Source organism: Protopterus annectens, chromosome 1.part0 (assembly GCF_019279795.1).
Source record: "Protopterus annectens isolate FY-2018-M chromosome 1.part0, PAN1.0, whole genome shotgun sequence".
Taxonomy (NCBI): Eukaryota; Metazoa; Chordata; order Ceratodontiformes; family Protopteridae; genus Protopterus; species Protopterus annectens.
In genome coordinates, this window is record NC_056725.1 from 1,196,060,277 (window position 1) to 1,196,074,921 (window position 14,645).

A 14,645-nucleotide genomic window follows, 5' to 3' on the forward strand; every position below is an offset into this window, starting at 1 on the left:
ATAATATCTGTGGTTTGTAAATGTTGTAATGCTTGATATTTGATGGTGTAGTAGTAGCATTGTTGCCTCACAGCTGCAGGTTTTTGGGTTTGATTCTTGGCTGGAGTTCCTTCTTTGTGTGGTCTGTATCTTCTCCCTGTGTTTGTGTGGGTTTGCTTTTGTGTCCTCCCATGTTACAAAGACATGTCTGCATTATTTCTTCCTGGGCCTCTGCTGAAAATTGTTTATTTGTTCCAAGTCAGACTGTCCTGATTAAAAAATGTTAAATAAAATTGACAGGCATTTGAATTTCAGACTTAAGGGTTTCTGAATGTTTAATTTTTTGCATATTTGATGGTGCAGTGGTAGTATCGTTGCCTCACAGCTATAGGTTTTCTGGTTTGATTCTTGGTTGGGGTGGCTTCTGTGTGGAGTCTGCATCTCCTCCATGTGTTTGTGTGGATTTGCTCTGGTGCCCTGCCATTTTACAAAGACGTGTCTGCAGTTTTAATCCCTGCTGAAAATTGGTTTTGTTCTGTCCGCAGTAAAATTGACAGGCATTTGAATTTCAGACTTCAGGTTTCTGAATGTTTAATTTCTTGCATAATTGATGGTGCGGTGGTAGTATTGTTGCCTCACAGCTATAGGTTTTCTGGTTTGATTCTTGGTTGGGGTGGCTTCTGTGTGGAGTCTGCATCTCCTGCCTGTGTTTGTGTGGATTTGCTCTGGTGCCCTGCCATTTTACAAAGATGTGTCTGCAGTTTTAATCCCATGCCTCTGCTGAAAATTGTTTTTGTTCTGTCCGCAGTAAAATTGACAGGCATTTGAATTTCAGACTTCAGGTTTCTGAATGTTTAATTCCTTGCATAACTGATGGTGCAGTGATAGTATTATTGCCTCACAACTATAGGTTTTCTGGTTTGATTCTTGGTTGGGGTGGCTTCTGTCTGCATCTCCTCCCTGTATTTGTGTGGATTTGCTCTGGTGCCCTGCCATTTTACAAAGACGTGTCTGCAGTATTAATCCCTGCGTCTCTGCTGAAAATTGTTTTTGTTCTGTCCGCAGTAAAATTGACAGGCATTTGAATTTCAGACTTCAGGTTTCTGAATGCTTAAGTCCTTGCGTAATTGATGGTGCGGTGGTAGTATTGTTGCTGCACAGCTATAGGTTTTCTGGTTTGATTCTTGGTTGGGGTGGCTTCTGTGTGGAGTGTGCATCTCCTGCCTGTGTTTGTGTGGATTTGCTCTGGTGCCCTGCCATTTTACAAAGATGTGTCTGCAGTTTTAATCCCTGCGTCTCTGCTGAAAATTGTTTTTGTTCTGTCCGCAGTAAAATTGACCGGCATTTGAATTTCCAACTTCATGTTCTTCAGAATACATAGTAGCACAACCTTTTTTTAGCAATTTTCTAAGTTTATAAGATGAATATTTTAAATTTGTCCCTATTTTGGGACTGTATTCCCCCATTATTGGCTTCGTCCAGGTTTTTGTGCTAAGGTTGACAGCTATGGCAAGAACTGAATTCACTGAATATGTTTGAGGGCTGTATTCCCTCATTACTGGGTTTGTCCAGGTGTTTTGTACTAAGAGGTTGACAGCTATGGTGAGAACTGAATTCACTAAATGATAGCCATTTAAGTTTCAGTCTTCCTCTCTTTTACAAAGCAGCTGATGTGGCGTAGTGGTATGTTACTCTGACTGTTTTTTGCTCAGGGACCTTGGCAGTAAAATATATGGTGGCAACACAACATTTTATTCTAGCAACTTTCCAAGATTATACAAGCAATGTTTAATGTGTCCCTGTTTTTGGGCTTTTGACCCCCCCCCAATACATTTTGGCTTTTTCCAGTTTTCTTGAGCTGCGAAGTTGAGATGCAGTTGAGTATTGAGTAGATTTTACAAGGAACTGAGAGCTGCAGGGGAATAGAAGTTTAGTGCTTTGCCAAGTTAATACTATAGCACAACAGGCTGTGTACTTGCTTTTGATGCAGAAGGTTGTGGGTTCTACTCCCACAAGGGGTAGATGCTGCTGTACTGAGAATGTTCTCTTTGGTGAAAATACTAACTATGAGTTTGTTATCAGTTTGCCATCCATTTCCTCTTGCAATATTATTACTAGCTTATCATTTTTTTAATGTAATATAGGCAATTTATTCCTGAGGGGCAACAGACACTTTATTTGTCGATGAAACCATAAAATATAAAGGTGATTGCTAGCATTAACCGCTTCATTAGTTACAGATTTCTTTAATGTGGAATTATTTAGATGACTGACTTCAGAGATTGTGCATATTTACTGATAATGGACTGTAGAATTGTGCATATTTACTGATAAAGGTGGACTGTAGAATTGTGCATATTTACTGATAATGGTGGACTGTGGAATTGTGCATATTTACTGATAATGGTGGACTGTGGAATTGTGCATATTTACTAATAATGGTGGACTGTAGAATTGTGTATATTTACTAATAATGGTGGACTGTGGAAGTCTGAGTAGACTTTTTTTATGATAAATGTTCTCAACTGGGCAGTTTTGCCATTATGGGTGCATATGGTTTGTTTCATTGCTTACTGGAAAAAATGTTCAAAACAAATTTAAAACACCCTGTAACAAGTGTACTGTATTGTACAAGGAATATAATTTTAGTACAATGAGGAAGGTGTATCAAAGAGCACATGTATGTTTCATATGCAAGGAGCCTATGATTCAAAAACAGCCCAAAATTAATCTTTATCTGCCACTGGCAAAATGTATTTTCTTTGAATGTGGGTTTCAATGTTGTTTCAGTTAATGTGAGTTTCAAGGGCAGAGAAGTTTTAATGCTAAGTTTTCATTGTGAGACTGCATTGCTTTGTTTAACAGATGACTTAGTGTTTGTGCTGTAAAATACAAAATAAAACTTTCAAATGAAGTCCAACTCATCATAGAAGTAAAGCAGTATGCACATTAGTGTTTATGGTAAATGGAGTGAAATAGCCAAGTATAATGGTTCATTGGAATGGCTGCAGAGGCTCCATTCAACCATTATTTTGTCAGGGGGGGAAGGGCAGCAAACTCAGACAGGCCCAGCTGAACTATACCTCCCAACTGTCCAGATTTTCAAAGAATGAATAGATTTTTGCTTCTTATTTTTGGTTTGTTGTTCATAAAATTTGTAGTTTTAATTCCCAAATGATTTGCCAGAAGTCACTCTAAGTTTCAGACTTCATAACCTTCAGAAAAATGCATGTTAAAGTAAGAGATGTTCTATCAACTGTCTCAATTTATACAAGAGCAATTTTTAGTACTGTTTATATGTGCCCCCAATATATTTGGCCTTGTTCAGATTTACTGCATTAACAGGTTGAGAGGTACATGCAAATAAATTGCTTTATAGAATTAGGCATAGCCAACCTCTCAACTGTCCCCAATTTTTGGCTCAAAATGTTGCTCTTCCCCCTTATAATCCCTCCGCAAAATAGCAATTTTGGAAGAAAACATGGAGGGTTTACAATTAAGAAATAACTGTAATAATCAAAGTTGTAGATTACTTGAAATGCATGTAGATTCTTTTATATTTTGTCAGCTGCTCAAGGTAGCAGTACTAATATTAAAGTGTCCCTTCTTTGACAGGTAGCAGCTGTATTGTGTGTCTATTTTATATTTTGCATCACGTTTTTGTCCATTTTTCATAAAATTGTGTTTTTGGCAAATTAGTGACATCACTAAAGACTGAAGTTAGAAAATGACAGACATTTGAGTTTCAGATTTTATACCCTTCAGAAAATTCATACTAATGCAAGACCTATTCTATTATCTTTCTAAGTTTATTAGAGCAATATTTAAAATTGTCCTTATTGTTGGGCCTTTGTCCCACTTCTGTGTATGGCTTTGTCCAGATTTCTTGCTCTTGAGGTTGAGAGGTATGACAAATGTGTCAGGGCCATCACAGTCAGCCAGAGAGATTTCAAATTGTGACATGCTTGTTGCACCCCACTCCTCCATGTAGTGACTCTGGATGTGTCCAAGCAAGGCAAGGAGTAGTTGTATCTACCTTGGATGGGGAGGACACACTGCATAAGTACTACAGTGGCTTTTCATCTCTCCTTGATTTTTCAGAATGGTCTGGTTTCTGTCATATTTTTGTACTGTTGATTTATGCTTATTACTCAAAGTGCCTGTTGCTCTGTGTTTTTAAGTAGCAATGCTTTAATGACCATAAGGTAAGCTTGTCTGAGATCGTAAGATGCAAGTAAGCTTTAATAAGCATACTGTTAAAGAATTGCCAACATCGAAAGCCTTTCTGTTGTTGCCATGCAGAGAATACTTGACTAGATAATGTATAAGCCTTGGGTATTAAAGGACAGGATTCCATTATTTTAAAAAGCTCATTACACTTGTTGGAGACTTCCAGTCATCTCTACAGACTTTACCTGTAAACTAAACAGAATGCCAATCATGTGTGGTCCATAACCTGTACAGTAATCCTTTAAGCAATGTATCGTGAGCTTGTTTCTTGTTTGCTTTTCATTTTTTACTTTTATCATGTTTTCCCCATGAAACAAGTTGTCAGGCAGCAGGTCTTTTTGGATAAGAAACATTTTACAAGTGGGGGCATCACATAGATTTCTACTTTCAGCATGTTACTTGGTACTTTAATAAAGCTGAATATATTATAATTAGGACTGCAGTGCAAGGAGAAGTGGTTTGAGTTGAGTGCTTCTGGTTTTTCTTATACTTGATTTTGACTGGCATTCCAGTAATGTATTTAAAAAGTAATTTATTTTTTCATGCCTCACAACCTTTTGTTTCCATCTAGATATTAAGTAAGCTGTCATGCAGCCAATGCATTGAAATATTTTTATTCTTCTACACTTATTTTTGTCTTGATTGGACTTTCATAATGATGGTTTGCCACCCAGGGCAGCGTATTTAATTAAAGTTAGTTTTTTGTGGTTTTGTGCATAGCTCCTCCCCTTTCTGGTTGACCACACCCCCTCCCCTTGACCCCACCCATTCAGCTGTCTCCTGCAGCCCCCCTGTGATTTGAAGTCACCAGCCGCCACTGATTAAACCCAGTTGACATGTCTGCAAAATATCCCAACTAACCTCCAATGCAAAGAGTAAAAACGTCACACAGCCAAACCAATTAGTAAAAAGTACAAGAAAAAACACTAGCCAAGCTAGAGTTTTTACTGTGTGACACCTTAAACCTCCTGTAATAGAGATCCATAGGATATATGCAAATGACCCCTTAAGGACATCAAGTGTTTCAGCTATATGGCTTCTGAATGTATATGACTTTTTTTCTTTTTCATTTTTAAGTCTTTATGAATTCATTCAGGCCAATAAAGCCAGACCCCACTAAAAGTGGACATACATGTTTCAGCCTTCTGACTGTTTGGCCATACTTCAGAAACATAGGGTCGTTAAACCCAGCTGATGTCCATAACCATTAAAGTGTCTGTAAAATATCCCAACTAACGTTGCAAATCAAAGAGTAAAAAGGTTACACAGACAAACAAAAGGGAAATTGGCTAGGCCTAAATTAACTCATAAGGACAGCTAGTCCAGTACTTAGCTATGAACCTCTGAGCTAAGTTATAACAGTAGTTCAAAGACAAATACAGTACACACCTAGAGAAGAAGCCAGGTCATTGGAATCCAGGGTGAGAAAAAATTCTCTTGACAACAATCTTTCACAAAAAAATAAAAGACCAGGAGGCTCAAAAGTATGTCCAAGTAGGAAGTTTCATTGAAAGTTTAACACATTTTCAGAGTTAAACATTTTCTCCAATGACACCCTTCAGTAGTTTGTCCATATATGCTAAGGCTCTTTCACTTACACCAAAATTAAACATTTCCCCAATGATCACTTCAGTAATTTGTCCATGTATGCATAAGCGCTCAACACCAAAATGAAAAATTCCCCCAAAGATCCCTTTTGTAGTTTGTGCATGATGTATGTGCAGCACAAGCACTTTCACTATCACCAAAATGAAATATTTCCTCCAAGAATCCCTCAGTGGTCTGCCCATGCATGCACAAGCATACTAGTAAATAACATAACCCTACATACTTCAGACCTTAAGAGATGTGTTGATTTTTTCTGCCCCCTCTTTTTCTTTCATCTCTCTTCATATACCAGAAAAGCTGCTCCTGTCTATCCCATTTCAGACTCTTGACCCCAGCAGTTCACAGACTTGAAGTTGAATGAATCTGTTGACTCTCAATGGAATTTAGTTACCAGGCAGCAGGAACAAATTAACAAAGTCTTAAAAATGTTTGTTATATGTAAACGTGCACACAGCAGGCTAAAGGATATATCTTGTTTTAGTAATATAAATTGCTCAATCTGGGCACCAAGCTGATATAACCCAAGAGACTGTCTTGATTGCACCACGGCACTGCCACCTCTACCAGAGGAGCCAATCACAAGTCTTTTTGGGTCAGTGCCTAAGCAAGATGACATAAGCGGACATGAGAGGCACGTAGGAATGTGTCTTGCATCCATTTAAGGTGTATGCATTGCCATTTCCCTATATATATATATATATATATATATATATATATATATATATATATATATATATTTTTTTTTTTTTTTTTTAAATTTTACATTGGTGAATTGCACCCTGGATAACACAGCACCCAGGGGGTTTGCTCCATTCATCCATCCCTAGCTATGTTACTTACTGATAGCACCTCACTGGCATAATCACTGTGACAAGCATGTTTTATACCACTGAAACTGCTGCTACTGCCATACTGCAGGAAAGCATTATGAAGACTTGGAATAAAGAACAAGATAACTGCCGTTAATAGTCATACTGCCAAAAGACAAGATAACTTGTAATGGACCTCAGGACTGGTAATAGATCTCAGGACTGCAGGTACATAGAAGCAACAACACCAGATCTTAGCAGTGCGATCTGTGCAGTAACACAGCACATGGCTTGTCAAGTTATTGTTCTGATCTGCGAGAGGGCTCACTATGTTAGCATAAAGACACAAGGGTATGTTCAGTGCTGTGGGGGGTCACCATGTCAGGGTACAGACTCAAGGGTATGTCAGTGCTATGGGCCGACTCATCATGTCAGGGTACAGATACAAGGGCATGTCAGTGCTGTTGGGGGCTCGCCATGTCAGGGTACAGAAATAAGGGCATGGCAGTACTGTGGGGGGGGGGCAGCTCATCATATCAGGGCACTGAGCACAAGAGTAAGTCAGGTTAGTGTCCTATTTGATGTGGGCTCACCCTTTCGGGGTACAGAGATTAAGGGCATTCCAAGTTGCTGACCTGCTATGAGGGAGGGCTCACCATGTCAGAGTACAGAACAGAATAACAGGCAACTTACGGTCCTGTTTTATAGGGGACTCTCCCTCTTAGATGCAGTGCACAAGTGCAGGAAAGATTACTGTCTTTCAGTGACAGAGAGACAACACTGTACTTTCAGCACACAAAGCAACACATCATGTAACAATGTATGAGAGACCTCCTTTACAGTCATCATTTCACATACTGTCGACAAAGTACTTTGAGATGGCAGTCAATGCTGTCATGCTAATTGCTGCATGCAGTATGACACAGAGTGTGAATAGTGACAACATCATCACAGAGGGGTATATGGCCATCAAACAAAGACAGGCTGACAGTGCTGGGACCTTCAGTGTCTGCCAAGAATGACTAATGTATTGATTCACGTGTAACCCACAGGTGTAAGGTGTGCAGGAGGCAGCTTCCCTAGGTGCAAGTTGTGTTAGACAGCATGATCAGCAGGTGCCAATGGTGTGGGATTGTGGTACTGACATTGATGTATATGCATATACCTGTGGCTTCATGTATGCAAATACTGCATTTGCAGTCATGGCTGAAGCACCAAAAGTGATAAGTGTATGTAAGTCTATAGTAGTAACTGTAGCAAGCTGCTTGTTTTACAGTTACTGGAACAGAGTGCAGAAGAGCTCAAAAGTTCAGTCTGAGCCTCTCTTTTCAAGTACTTAATAGTGCTAACCTCCCAAATAAAGCAGAGCTATACATGATAACACTAGTATAAACTTGTATCTCTCCATCCAGTCAGCAAAATTAGCCTTAAAGGCAGACAAATAAATACTTTGCTTGGCCTGCAGTGGTAACTTGTTCCATAGGCTGGGAATACATTGAGTTAAGAGCCTATCATTACAGTGTGTCTCATATAATTGCTGGTGTAAATCTCAGCACCCAGTATGGTTATTTGTAGAGCCACTGGTTTTGAGAAGCAATAGGAGTTCAAATAGGAATGAGTTTTTCTTGGCTGTAAAAGTGGGACACATGTCACATTGGAGCAGCCCGTAGGTGCCTGAGTATAAATAGAGTTGTACTAATCTATCAGGGACGTTGAAGGATTTGTAGCCCTTAAGTTATTTGATTAAAATCATTGGGGCATTTCCAACTGAGTGATATAACTGGATTTGTACATAACAAAGGGGGCATTGTATTCAATGATGGTATTCCCTTGTAATTTAATTGAGACAGATAGAAGGATTTTTTGACTATGGTGAAAACATGATGATCACATAAAAGAGAGAGAAAGAGAGAAAGAGAGAAAGACAGAGAGAGAGTTGTCCACATAAGTACCTGATTCTTATGACTGTGTGTATCTGAAGAGAAGTACCACTTATAACATATGAGGTGAGAGCATCTTCTTTGTTGAATGCTACTACACTTCACTTTTTTGCATTTAGCTTAAAACTGTTGGTATGTGCATATTCCAGCAGTTTTAGGAGCATCTTAGTATCAGTGGGTGAGAGATACCAGTGTCCAGCTTGCAGTCATCAGCAGACTTGGTCAACAACATTTCAGGGGTATTGACTTGGATGCTTGCAAAATAAATGCCTAACAGAAGAGAGCGCAGGACCGACATGTTACAAAATTACATTCAGAGAGAGTTCTAGCAACCTTCAATTCTTGGAATCTGTTGGAGAGCCAATTTGCAGTCCAGCAGACACCAGGAATTTACGTTAAGTTTTCCTAATTTTTCAACAATATCAATGCATGGGATAGTGTCAAAAGTGTTGTCCAGGACAAAATAAGCAGTGTGCACAGAGGGATCACTATCCACTGCCTCAGTAAGCTTTTCAAAGAAGTTTCTAGGTTCAGATAACAGGACTTGCCCTTCACAAAACCAAACTGAGTGGGGTCTCGATGAGTTACCTTGTCTATGTCTATGTAAATGAGTTCTACTATGATACATTTCATGGCTTTGCATATAAGGATAAGGGGTTTAGAAGTACCTGGGTCTGTAGAGTGACCATTCTTATGTAGAGGAATCACAGCGATTAGTGACTTGGCACCAGACACAAACCCAGTAGACGGAATGTGTTTTAACAGTTTAAGTGAAGGCTTAGCTGGTCCATACTTGCCACTGATGAGAATTCATCATGTTATTTTTTCTGGTACCATGAAAGTATTAATTTTAGCCTTTGACATGGATACTAAGATACATTCCATGGTGATTTATAGGGAAACTAAATTTTCAGAGATGGTAGGTGGAACAAGGTAGGTAGATGGTGTAAAGTTATCATTAAATGTGCCAACTAATATATTGGCTATATCATTGGGATTGGAATATATGATATTATGGTGGTACTAATTGCATAGATGAACTTTATTCCTTATTTTCTTGACATAATTGATGAAAGATTTGTAGTTTATTTTGGTATCTGTAGTGACCTTAAGGTTGTAATCTGCCTAAAAGTCGAGTCAGAAGGGAAATAATGAAACAGGATAAAAGTTTGAAGTATCCAGGGATGCAGTTGAGGAGAAGGGAGGTCTGAATTAGAAGGTCAAAACTAAAATCAGAGGTGTTGCAGCCAACTAGCACAAAGTGCCAGGGTTAGTGTGTTACAGAAGAATGCCAAATACTCTGAAAAGTAAGATATACAAAACAGTAGTGTGATCAATGTTGCTGTATAGTATAAAAACCTGGGCAGCAAAGGCAAAGCAGGTGAGGAAGCAGGAGATGAAGTGCCTGAGATGGGTAGCAGGTTGTACACTATGGAAGAGATGAAGTAATACAGACATCAGAGCAGAAGCTAAAGTAGCCTCAGTTGTAGATAAATGCCAAGGAGCACAGGTTAAGGATTAAGGTGGTTGGGTTTCATGTGCAAGAAAGCAAAATGCAATTTGGAATAGCAGACTTGAAAGATACATGAAGAAGCCAGAGGAGATGAGGTGGCCTAGCATAGGGATGGATGGATTGCTTGAGACAAACTCTGACATAGGCAGACATGACTGTTGAAGAAGATAGAAAAGTAGCATTGACTCGAGTGGTCTGGGGACAGTTGACAACGCACCCTGACCCTATGAAAATTGTAAAATGGGGGTTGATAATTATGATAAGCATGCGTGCTGCATGTTGGTAGGAGTGATAGATACATTCTAGAACTGCCACAGGTGTGTTATCTTTATGCTTTCACAGATTCCACTGGTGATGATTCCAGCATGGCAGAGAGACATGTGTCCCATTTCAGCAGGTAACCTGTGGCTGTTGATAAGTATACCATGGCACAGTAAGATGATAGAGTGACACTATCAGCACCTCTAACATTAGGAGGCACCCATGACACAGTCAGATGGCACAGTGTCACCCTCAGCACCTTTAACATTGGAGGCTACATACACATCCACTACAGATGACCTGTAAGTGGAGGGACAGGATGCACCTCTGGTATTCCCCATGTTTAGTGCTCGACATCAGCCTATGTTAGGCTCAAACAACCTACAGAGGAGGCACCATCACATATGTCATCTGTGAGGCATACTGCCTCTTAGGTCATAAACTGAACATAGAGGAAAGGATTGTAGGTGACCATCAGTACCATGACTCCAGGACACTTCCTGTCCTTGGAGTAATCCAATGCATCAATCAGCAGATGTGCATGTCAATGACCCACCAGTCTAACATAGGCACAGACAGCCACTACACACATCATGTTAAATGGCCTGTATAAGGAACTCCAACTGCCTCAGAGGCTGCACAACATTCTGTAATGCATGCAGCATAACATGGCACATAGAACCATGGAGCAGACACATCTGCCGAGGTCAGTACTGACATCCAGTGTTGCCTCCATGAAGATACTGGCAGATGCCTACCATGACTGTGCAAAGGCTACATGCTTGGTACTTGGTCAAAAGCTGGGCATATGCATACTACAGTGTACCTAAAGATGTGTCCAAGAAGCAGACTGAGCCTTCAAAAATAGAAACACACATTCAATGATGTTCTGTGTTTGTAACAGTACAAAGTTTTAAGCTACTTTTGCCATGGTCTAGTCGCTATATATAGGGGTCATAAGCTACAATTCCAAGGCATTATGGTCATAGATAACAAACCAGATGTGCCCCATCATATGTTAAAGCATCATGTCAAGAAACTGCTGTAACATTTACAAGTTTGTTGCTTCCATATTCATAGCATATTCCTTGCCAAATGCTGACACATTCCCACAGCAAGGATAGTTTGTGCTACAAAAACCTTCATGTCCATTGGGATGGGTATTACATGCATCCCATTTGATTCCGTGTAAGGGTAGTACATGTCTATTAACTCCCTCATGATGTTTCTTTCCACATTGTAGTGGTTGAAAATGTCCAGGTCAAGGAGGCAATATTTTTTTTATTTATTTTATTTTGCATTTGTTAACCAGGTTTGCCTTACTGGGCATGAGAACCCCATTTCAGTGGAGGTTAAGGGAGAAAAGCTCCACATGACAAATAACAATGACAGCATACTATACAAGATTTAAAAAGAAATAACAGTGGTAATATACAGTAAGAGTATACAGACCACATACATGAACAAAACATAACAGGCAAATCTTTACATGTAAAATTCATGTCTTTATAAATAATCTGCATTTTCATTGTAGCTTTTCATATTGCATAAAATCATTTGTTTGAGAGTATGTGTAAATTTTATCCTGGGGATAAACACTGTCAGATCCAGGATTGTTCTAGGTCCTGTTTAAGATCTGCTTTAAAAGTTTGTAGTTGTTTAGTTTGATTGAGGGGAAAGGGATAGAGTTCCAATTTTTTGAAACCTAGGTGGAGGAAAGTATATCTCCTGCTGTATTTATGGATTTATTCATAAGCAGAGATTTGTTTTAGGAGCACAGATTTCTGCTTGGATTACATGCTGGATCATAGATTTAAGGGCTGGGCCTTTGTCCAGGCTGTACATTAAACTGTGGCCTACTATAAGGTGGGATTGGTGAAGGATGTGGTTAAATTAATTCCAGTTTAGTATTCTGAGAACTTGGTAGAGGTGAGTACAGTAAGAGAAATTTGAAGTAAATTTTGTGATTTTGTGATAACATTGTTCGAGTTTTATTCTCTGTAGTGGCAGTTTTGTGAAGTTCTGAGTGGCATATAGTACTCTGAGGAGTAAGTCAGTTTTTGCAGTTGTTTCTCTGGATTTATCTGTCAGGAGAGGTTTAGCTCCATACAACATCAAGCTTTTGCCATGCCTTTTTGACTGTTATTTGGCTATGAGGATGATACTTCATATTATTATCTACTGTGACTCCATGAACTTTAGTTTGTGGTATAATTTTTTGTTGGATGAGGTGATGTTAAACTGGTCTTTACTTTGTGAGTGCGATTTAGAAGTAAAAAAGGGCAGCTTATTTCTTTTTTGGGGGGGGGTCAATAGTAGTTGTGAGTTGTCTAGGTCTAGCCAGGATTCAATGGATGTGAGGGGTTCCTGTGCCAGTTTTTTCTAATCTATGCAGGACAGGAGTAGAGCAGATTAATGCAGAATCATCAGCAGATTGAATAAGAGTAGCGTGTTTGGTTGCGGAGTGCAGATCATTTATGAATACACTAAATATGATTGATCCCTGTGCTACACCAACTGTGACTGGTAGACAGGAGGAATGTTCATTTTGTCACTTGACATCTTACTTTCTATCTGATAAGTAGGATAAAGAGGAAGGAGAGGCCTAGAGAAGACAGCTTTTGTAGTAGTAGATGATGGGAGACTATGTCAAATGCTTTCAACAAGTCAAGAAATTGTGAGGAAACTAGACTCCCAGAATGTTTGTTTTTATTGATGGCATCATTAAAATGTAGCAAGGCTGTGGTTGTGCTATGGCTGGGGCTGTGTTGAAATATTATTTATGCTAAGGAAGTTAAGTAACTGAGGATGTGTGCATTTTTCAGGGATTTATGAAATGAGAGGTAGTATAAAACTTGCCCTGGTATTAGCATATCCATTAGATGAGCCTCCTTTATTTTATTAATTCATTTATTTATATATTTTGTATTTTTTAACCAGGGTAGAGCACAGATTTCCATGGAACTTTTACAGACTCAGCCCAGGACTGGTGTCTGTTTAAGTGATTTGCTCAGAGTCACATGACCAGTCAATGGATGCTGAGGGAATCAAAGTCAAAACCACACTGGACCACAGGAAAAAAAAAAAAAAATATATATATATATATATATATATATATATATATATATATATATATATATATATATATATATATATATATACATACAGTGGCTATAAAACTTTTTCACACCCCTGTTAAAATGCCAGTTTTTGTGATATAAAAAATGAGACCACAATAAATCATTTCAAAAGTTTTCCCACCTTTAATGACACCTATAACCTGTACAATTCAATTGAAAAACAAACAAATCTGTTAGGGGAAAAAAATATAAAAAATAAAAAATGTACAATAAGCTGGTTGCATAAGTGTGCACACCCTTAAACTAATACTTTGTAGAAGCACCTATAGATTTAATTACCACATTCAGTCTTCTTGGGTACACACCTGCCATCAATTAAAGAGACTCTGATTAACCCCAAATAAGGTTCAGCTGTCCTAGTAGTATTTTCCTGACATTTAGTCAGTTGCCTGCTACAGCAAAAGCCCTGGTTACAAAGCATCAAAGGTATCTTATTGTTGAAAGGTATCAGTCAGGAGAAGGGTACAAAAAAATTTCCACAGCATTGGATATACCATGGAACATAGTAAAGATAGTCATCAAAATGTGGAGAAAATATGGAGCAACAGTGACATTGCAAAGAACTAGATGTCCCTCCAAAATTGATGAAAACACAAGATGGAAACTGGTCAGGGAGGCTGCCAAGAGACCTACAGCAACACTGAAGGAGCTCCAGGAATTTCTGGCAAGTTCTGGTTGTGTACTACATGTGACAACAATCTCCTGTATCATCGTATGTCTGTTATTACATGCATCCCATTTGATTCCGTGTAAGGGAAATATCCAGGACAGCTAAAATTTGCAAAACAATACATCAAGTTTCCCAAAAGCATGTGGGAAAATGTGTTATGGTCTGATGAGACCAAGGCTAAACTTTTTGGCCACAATTCCAAAAGGTACATTTGGCACAAAAACACTTCACATCACCAAAAGAACACCATCCCCACGTTGAAGCATGGTGGTGGCAGTATCATGCTTTGGAGTTGTTTTTCTTTAGCTGGAAATGGGGCTTTAGTCAAGGTGGAGGGAATTATGAACAGTTCCAAATAGCAGTTACTTTTGGCCCAAAACTTTCAGGTGTCTGCTGTAAAGCTAAAGATGAAGAGGAATTTCACCTTTCAACATGACAATGGTCCCAAGCATACATCCAAATCAACAAAAGAATGGCTTTAGCAGAATAAAATGA